We start from the raw sequence: 7,271 nt of genomic DNA, 5'->3' as shown, positions 1-7,271 counted from the left end.
TGAGCTTAGGATAATGGGGCCTCTGATCAGCTGGTCCTGTTAGCGTGCCCATTCTCCTTGGGCGTTCACCCACAGGTGCTGCCTTTATTTTCTTTTGATCCGGTTAGGATGTGTTTAATTTGTTTTAAGAAGCTCATGTTTTGTTATGATTTTCCAATTCTCTAAATTTGCGCAGTGCTATATAATAACATAGTTATTGTTTATAGTTTATCGATTCCTTCGAGGGCTTTGATTTTCCTTGGACAGTTTCGGAGTGCTCTCGTATCAGATGGGTACTGGTCAGGCACTAGCTGCTGTTCCTTACGGTTCATGTCACCCACGTGGTGCTGGTTATCCTGTCGGGTGCTGGGTTGTTCACTTTGATAAGTGTTCGTTTTTCTTGTTGCCTCCATTACTAAAAGACGGAGGGACTGCATTGATCCGCCTCCCGTTCCTACTGTCGAGGGGGTTCAGACTCGGAGCCTGCTGAGGCTCATCGGGAGAGGCCCGTTGTCCTTTGAACCAAAGTTCTTCATTCCTACGGGTTTGGAGGTTTGGACGACCTCTGGTTGTCGAGGTACTAGATGGATGACTATTTTCATTTTCACTCTTGGTATCTTTTGGATGTCTGTGTTTTTGCGGCCTAGTCGCAGGTACCTCTCGTAGGTCGCTGGGGCTTCTTGTTTCCCTTCTTGGGTGGTCGGGTCATCTGTGTCTGAAGTAGATCCTTCTTACTTCCTTTTTTAGAGTGCACGCTCTTCTATGGGAGTGCAGGGTTTTGGGGTTATACCCTGTTGTTTTTCCCCCGGCATTCCCCTGGTCGACTTGTCTGCCAGTAGTTGTGCGGCTCCCACCGTTTTTCCTGTGAGGTACAGGATTTTCCGGGAGGCTCATCCTGTAGGGGTCTTGGTGATTTTATCGCCTTCTCATCCCAAGCGCTTGTTGGATCCTGTTCCGTGTAAACCCTTGGTCTTTAGGGGGGTTGTTCCCCTTCCACTTTCTAGGAGATCTAGCTTTGGGTTTGCAAGCAGAGTATCCTGGTTTCAGACGCTCCTCCGGGTGCTGGTTGCCCTCTTCTTAGGCCTGTTGAGTTGTCTGTCTAGGCTCAATGGTCTGAATCTATTTAGAGCGTCCATAGTCTTGGGACATGGGATGCACTGCCAGGGTGCACTCCTCCGTGTGAGGTACCTTGATGGTTCCTCAGGGAGTTAGATCATCGACCGGTCTTGGGTTTTGGGGATCTGGCTTTTGGCCATGTCTCTTGTCAGATCTGGATCGGTCCTGGGCGGGTCGGTTTCAAACCTTTAGGCTTTGGAACATCCGCTGTCCCTTCAGGGGGATTTGGTAACTGCCTGAGGGTTAGTTTTGCTGTCTCTCAAGCGGGATCTTACAGTGGTGTCAGGGGCAGCTATTGCACCTTGATGTGGGCTTGTGGTTGTTTATTTCAGCTTAGCTGTCGGTATGACCGAATGGTTTCTTATCAATTGGTTTTCACCGTTCTCTCATCTCTTCTCCGTGGCTATGGCTGGGGAAGCGGTTCCTTTGCATTGCCATCCTTCGGGGAGGTTTAAGAATACAGTATCCATTGACCCCCCAAAGGTCCTTCTCTCTCGTTTTCCGAGGGGTTCTGCCTTTCTATGCGTGCAAGAGGTCATGGGGCTGGATTCTGGTACCGGGACACTGGAGTTTAGGTCCTATCTCCCTTGTTGCGGAGTGGTCCCTCTTAGGAAGGGAGCTGTATAGGGGTTCTGGAACCTGAGCACGTTGTATTTCTGTCATGGCTTCGTGGTAGCAAGCAAGATTTAAATAATGGTCAGAGTTGTTCTCCCATGGGTTTGTTTCTTTTTAGGCCCCTCCCTTTTCTTCTGAGGAGTGGTTCGGAGAATTTTGTATTCTTTGTATTCGGACGTTGCCAATCCTTTTGGATTGGGTCCGTTACCTCGGAGTGGGGGTCAGGGATCTGACTGCTCTGAGTCTTGACCGTATTCTTCCAGTTGATGCAGGTCTAAGTGGCCTAAGGGATATCTGCCCTGCCCTCATAGCTGGAGGCTTGGAGTTTGAATCCTGCTGTGGCAGCTTTCTAACCTGGTTTCCTGTCTTCGGGGGGGGGGGGGGGGGTTCACAGTGTTTTATATGCTGCTAGTGTTGGATGTTCTTCTAAGGTCTGGATTTTTTCCTGGACAATTTCTGCACTAATTTATTTTTATATGACTTTGTTTCCCGTTTATTAAGCTGTGGATGCAGCTTCAGGGCCTTAGTGTTTCAGGCTTGTGTGAGCAGGACCAGAAACGCTAGGTAAGTAGCTGTGGTCTTAAAGACACCAGTTACTTACCCTCTCTACCACCTAAAGGGTAGTGGAGTTAAATCATGCCAAGCCGATCATTTCTCTAGCAGTCCTGTTCCGAGCACACTCGCAGTTTAGCATGCGCATAGTATAACATTTCCTCTGCATTATAAACAGTGGATCACAATGCTCTTGGCATAGCGATCCACTGTATATATAGTGATAGGCATATACCTTTTCTGATAGCTGCCGAAAATCTATTAACCCCTAAGTGTTTGGGGGCGGTGGGATTCAGCTTTTAAAGCAATTTGCTTAGGGAATAGTGCTCAGGCGACCCGAGAAAGTGGCCCTGCTCACCAATAGCTCGCTCACCTAGAAAACCTCAAATAAAGTTCCCCCTGCTCACAAATATGCGCCAAGGCACCCAGGGAAACTGGCCCCTGCTTGCCAATAGGTCCCCAGGTACTCCTGGATAGTTGCACCTGCTTGCTAATAGGTGGTGACAGTGGCCCCTGCTCAACAACACCCAGGCACTCCAAGAAAGTGGTCCCAGCACATCAATAGGCACCCCAAGAAAGTGGCCCCTGATCGCCAGGTACTCCTGAAAAGTGGCGCCTGCTCTCTAATAGATAACCCAGCCAACCCTGGAAAATGAACCCTGCTTGCCAATAGGTGCCCAGACACCCTGGTAAAGTGTCCCCTGCTCATCAGTAGGAGCCTAGGCACCCAAGAAAAGTGGCCCCTACTTGCCTATAGCCGCCTAGGTACTATCGGAGACCTTTGCTCGCTAAAAGGCAGTGACGGTGACCCCTGCTCACCAATAGATGCCCTGATACCACTGGAATGTGTCCCCTTCTAACCAATGCACCCCCATGTAAACTAGGAAAGTGTTCTGTTGTCACTAATAGGCACCCCTGGAAAGTGGGTCCTGTTTGCCAATAGATGCTAAGACGCCCTGGGAAAGTGGTCCGTGCTCATGAATAGGCACCCCAGGAAAGTGGCCCCTGCTCACCAATAGCTGCCTAGGTACCCTCAAGGACAGTGGTCCCTGCTCACCTATATGTGCCCAGGCACCCCAGTAAAGTGGCCCCTGCTCGCCAATATGCATCAAAGCAACCTTAAAAGTCCCTCCTGTTTGCAAGCAGGTACCAAGGCACACCAAGAAAGTGGACCCTGCTCACTAAAATCTGCCCTTAAAAAGTTCCTAGGCTGATATTGGCAAGCAGGGGCCACTTTCTCTGGGTGCCTATTGGCAGGGTATACTTTCCCAGTGTGCTTGGGTGTGTTTTGACGAGCAGAGGCCACTTTCCCAGGGTGCCTATTGGCGAGCAGGGGGAATTTTCTTGGGTGTCTGGGCACCTATAGGCTAGTAGGGGGCAATTTCTTGGGGTACTTAGGCGCTTATTGACAATCTGGGGCCACTTTCCCAGGGTGCTTGGGTGTTTTTTGGTGAGCAGGGGACACTTTCCTGGAATTCCTGGGAGCCTGTTAGTGAGCAGTGCCTGTGCACCTATTGCCAAGCAGGGGCCAATTTTCCAGGGTTCCTGGGCACCTATTCGCTAGTAGGAGCCACTTTTCCGGGATGCTGGGTGCCTATTGGCGAGCAGAGCCCACTAATCCTATGATGCTTGGGTGAGCAGGGGTCACTTTCCTGAAATGCCTGGAAGCATATTAGCCAGCAGTGGCCACTTTCCGGGTGCCTCAACCTATTGGGCAAGCAGGGGTCACTTTCCTGTGGTGTCTGGGCAACTATAAGCTAAAAAGGGCCACTTTAGTGGTGTGCTGGGAACCTATTAGTAAGCAGGAGCCACTTTCTTAGGGTGCTTAGGTTTGTTTTGGCAAGCAGGTGCCACTTTCCTGTGGTGCCTTGACACATTGATTAGCAGGGGCTGCTTTACTGGGGTGTCTGGGCACCTATTGGTTAGCAGGGGCCACTTTCTTAGGGTGCTTAGGTGTGTTTTGTCAAGCAGGTGACACTTTCCTGTAGTGCCTGGACACATTGATTAGCAGAGGCTGCTGTACTGGGGTGTCTGGGCACCTATTGGCAAGCAGGGACCACTTTCCCTGGGTGCCTATTGGCTAGCGGGGGCCACTTTTCAGGGGTAGCTGTGCTCCTATTGGGTGAGCAGGGGCCACATTCCTGGGGTGCCTGGGTACCTAATTATGAGCAGGGGTCACTTTCTTATGGTGCTTGTGTGGGTTTTTGCAAGCAGCAGCCATTTTACTTTGGTGCTTGAGTGCCTATTGATGAGCAGGAGCCACTTTCCTAGGCACCTATCTAGGTAGGGCCACTTTGCTAAGGTGAAGGGAAGCCTATTGATTATCAGGGGCTGCTTTTCTGAGGTGCCTGGGCATCTGTTGGAGCGTAGGGGCCACTTTCCTGGGGGGCCTGGGCACCTATTGGCAATCAGGGGCCACATTTATGGGGTAGCTGCGTGCATATTAGTGAACAGGGCCACTTTCCTGAGGTACCTGGGTATCTATTGGCGATCAGTGGCCACTGTTACTCTATTAGCAGAGGCCACTTTCCTGAGGTGCTTAGGCGCCTATTGATGAGCTGGGGCCACTTTCTTAGAGTGCCAGGGCATCTATTAGCAAGTAGGGACCACTTTCCCTGGGTGCCTGGGCACCTATTGGCGAGCAGGGGCCACTTTTCTGGGGTACTTTGGTGCATATTAGTGCGCAGGGGCCACTTTTCCTCAGGTACCTGGGCATCTATTTGCAAGATGGGGCCACTGTCACTGTATTTTACTGAACAGGGGCCACTTTCCAGGTGTATCTGGGTGTTTTATGGCAAGCAGGGGCCACTTTCCTTGAGGGTTCGTAGATGGCTATTAGTGAGCAGAGGCCAATTTCCTGTGATGCCTAGGTGCATATTGATAAGCTGAGGCAACTATCCTGGAGTGCCTGAGCACCTATATGAAATAGGGGCCACTTTCCCATGATGCCTGGGCACCTATTGGTGAGCAGAGCCACTTTCCTGATGGGTGTCTGTTGGTGAGCAGGGGCCACTATCCAGGAGTACCTGGAGACCTATTGGCGAGCAGGGGTCATCTTCCCTGGGTGCCTTGGTGCATTTTTATGAGCAGGGGCCACTTTAATTGAGGGTTCCTAAATTCCTAGGCAGCTTAGCTATTGGTGAGCAGGGCCATTTTCAGTGTAGACTGCCCCTTAAAATAAACGTATGAAACAAATACCTTTATTTTGTTGCAATGTTATTTCTAACTAAGTACCTCCAGCCGCCCACAGCAAAACTAATTTCTTTCAATGAGGGGAAATTTCCAGCTCTTAGTAACCGTGCTAGCCATATGGCACTGAAGCACGGCTATTGGCTAAAAGAAGAAACATCATCTCGTTGAAAAAAGAGTTTTGCTGTGGGCGGCCAAAGACGCTTAGTTTAGTAATAAAGTTACCACAAAATAAAGGTGCTTGATTCATACATTTATTTAAACTTCTTGACTGAATGTCCCTTTTATTTATTGCACTGATAAATCCTAGTGTTTTTGAAACGCTAGGATTTATCATAACTTTAACAACCTTAGATGAGGATTAGAGAGAAAAAATCAACAAAATTAATTTAAAAATAACTAATTATTCAGATGTCTTAAAGAAACTATAAAAGTTAGTGACATTTAGCTAAGTAGTAGTGCATGGTGGGAGTTTCTCCAACATAGGTGTGTCCGGTCCACGGCGTCATCCTTACTTGTGGGATATTCTCTTCCCCAACAGGAAATGGCAAAGAGCCCAGCAAAGCTGGTCACATGATCCCTCCTAGGCTCCGCCTACCCCAGTCATTCTCTTTGCCGTTGTACAGGCAACATCTCCACGGAGATGGCTTAGAGTTTTTTAGTGTTTAACTGTAGTTTTTATTATTCAATCAAGAGTTTGTTATTTTAAAATAGTGCTGGTATGTACTATTTACTCTGAAACAGAAAAGAGATGAAGATTTCTGTTTGTAAGAGGAAAATGATTTTAGCAACCGTTACTAAAATCGATGGCTGTTCCACACAGGACTGTTGAGAGGAATTAACTTCAGTTGGGGGAACAGTGAGCAGACTTTTGCTGCTTGAGGTATGACACATTCTAACAAGACGATGTAATGCTGGAAGCTGTCATTTTCCCTATGGGATCCGGTAAGCCATTTTTATTACAGAGTAAATAAGGGCTTCACAAGGGCTTGTTAAGACTGTAGACATTTTCTGGGCTAAATCGATTCATATATAACATATTTAGCCTTGAGGAATCATTTAATATGGGTATTTTTGTAAAATAATATCGGCAGGCACTGTTTTAGACACCTTATTCTCTAGGGGCTTTCCCTAATCATAGGCAGAGCCTCATTTTCGCGCCGGTATTGCGCACTTGTTTTTGAGAAGCATGACATGCAGTCGCATGTGTGAGGAGCTCTGATACATAAAAAAGACTTTCTGAAGGCGTCATTTGGTATCGTATTCCCCTTTGGGCTTGGTTGGGTCTCAGCAAAGCAGATACCAGGGACTGTAAAGGGGTTAAAGATAAAAACGGCTCCGGTTCCGTTATTTTAAGGGTTAAAGCTTCCAAATTTGGTGTGCAATACTTTTAAGGCTTTAAGACACTGTGGTGAAATTTTGGTGAATTTTGAACAATTCCTTCATACTTTTTCGCAATTGCAGTAATAAAGTGTGTTCAGTTTAAAATTTAAAGTGACAGTAACGGTTTTATTTTAAAACGTTTTTTGTACTTTGTTATCAAGTTTATGCCTGTTTAACATGTCTGAACTACCAGATAGACTGTGTTCTGAATGTGGGGAAGCCAAGGTTCCTTCTCATTTAAATAGATGTGATTTATGTGACACTGAAAATGATGCCCAAGATGATTCCTCAAGTGAGGGGAGTAAGCATGGTACTGCATCATTCCCTCCTTCGTCTACACCAGTCTTGCCCACTCAGGAGGCCCCTAGTACATCTAGCGCGCCAATACTCCTTACTATGCAACAATTAACGGCTGTAATGGATAATTCTATCAAAAA

The sequence above is a fragment of the Bombina bombina genome, chromosome 2 (assembly GCF_027579735.1).
Source record: "Bombina bombina isolate aBomBom1 chromosome 2, aBomBom1.pri, whole genome shotgun sequence".
In the NCBI taxonomy this organism is placed as follows: Eukaryota; Metazoa; Chordata; class Amphibia; order Anura; family Bombinatoridae; genus Bombina; species Bombina bombina.
The sequence above is the reverse complement of the archived record's forward strand: the minus strand, read 5'-3'. Positions refer to the sequence as shown.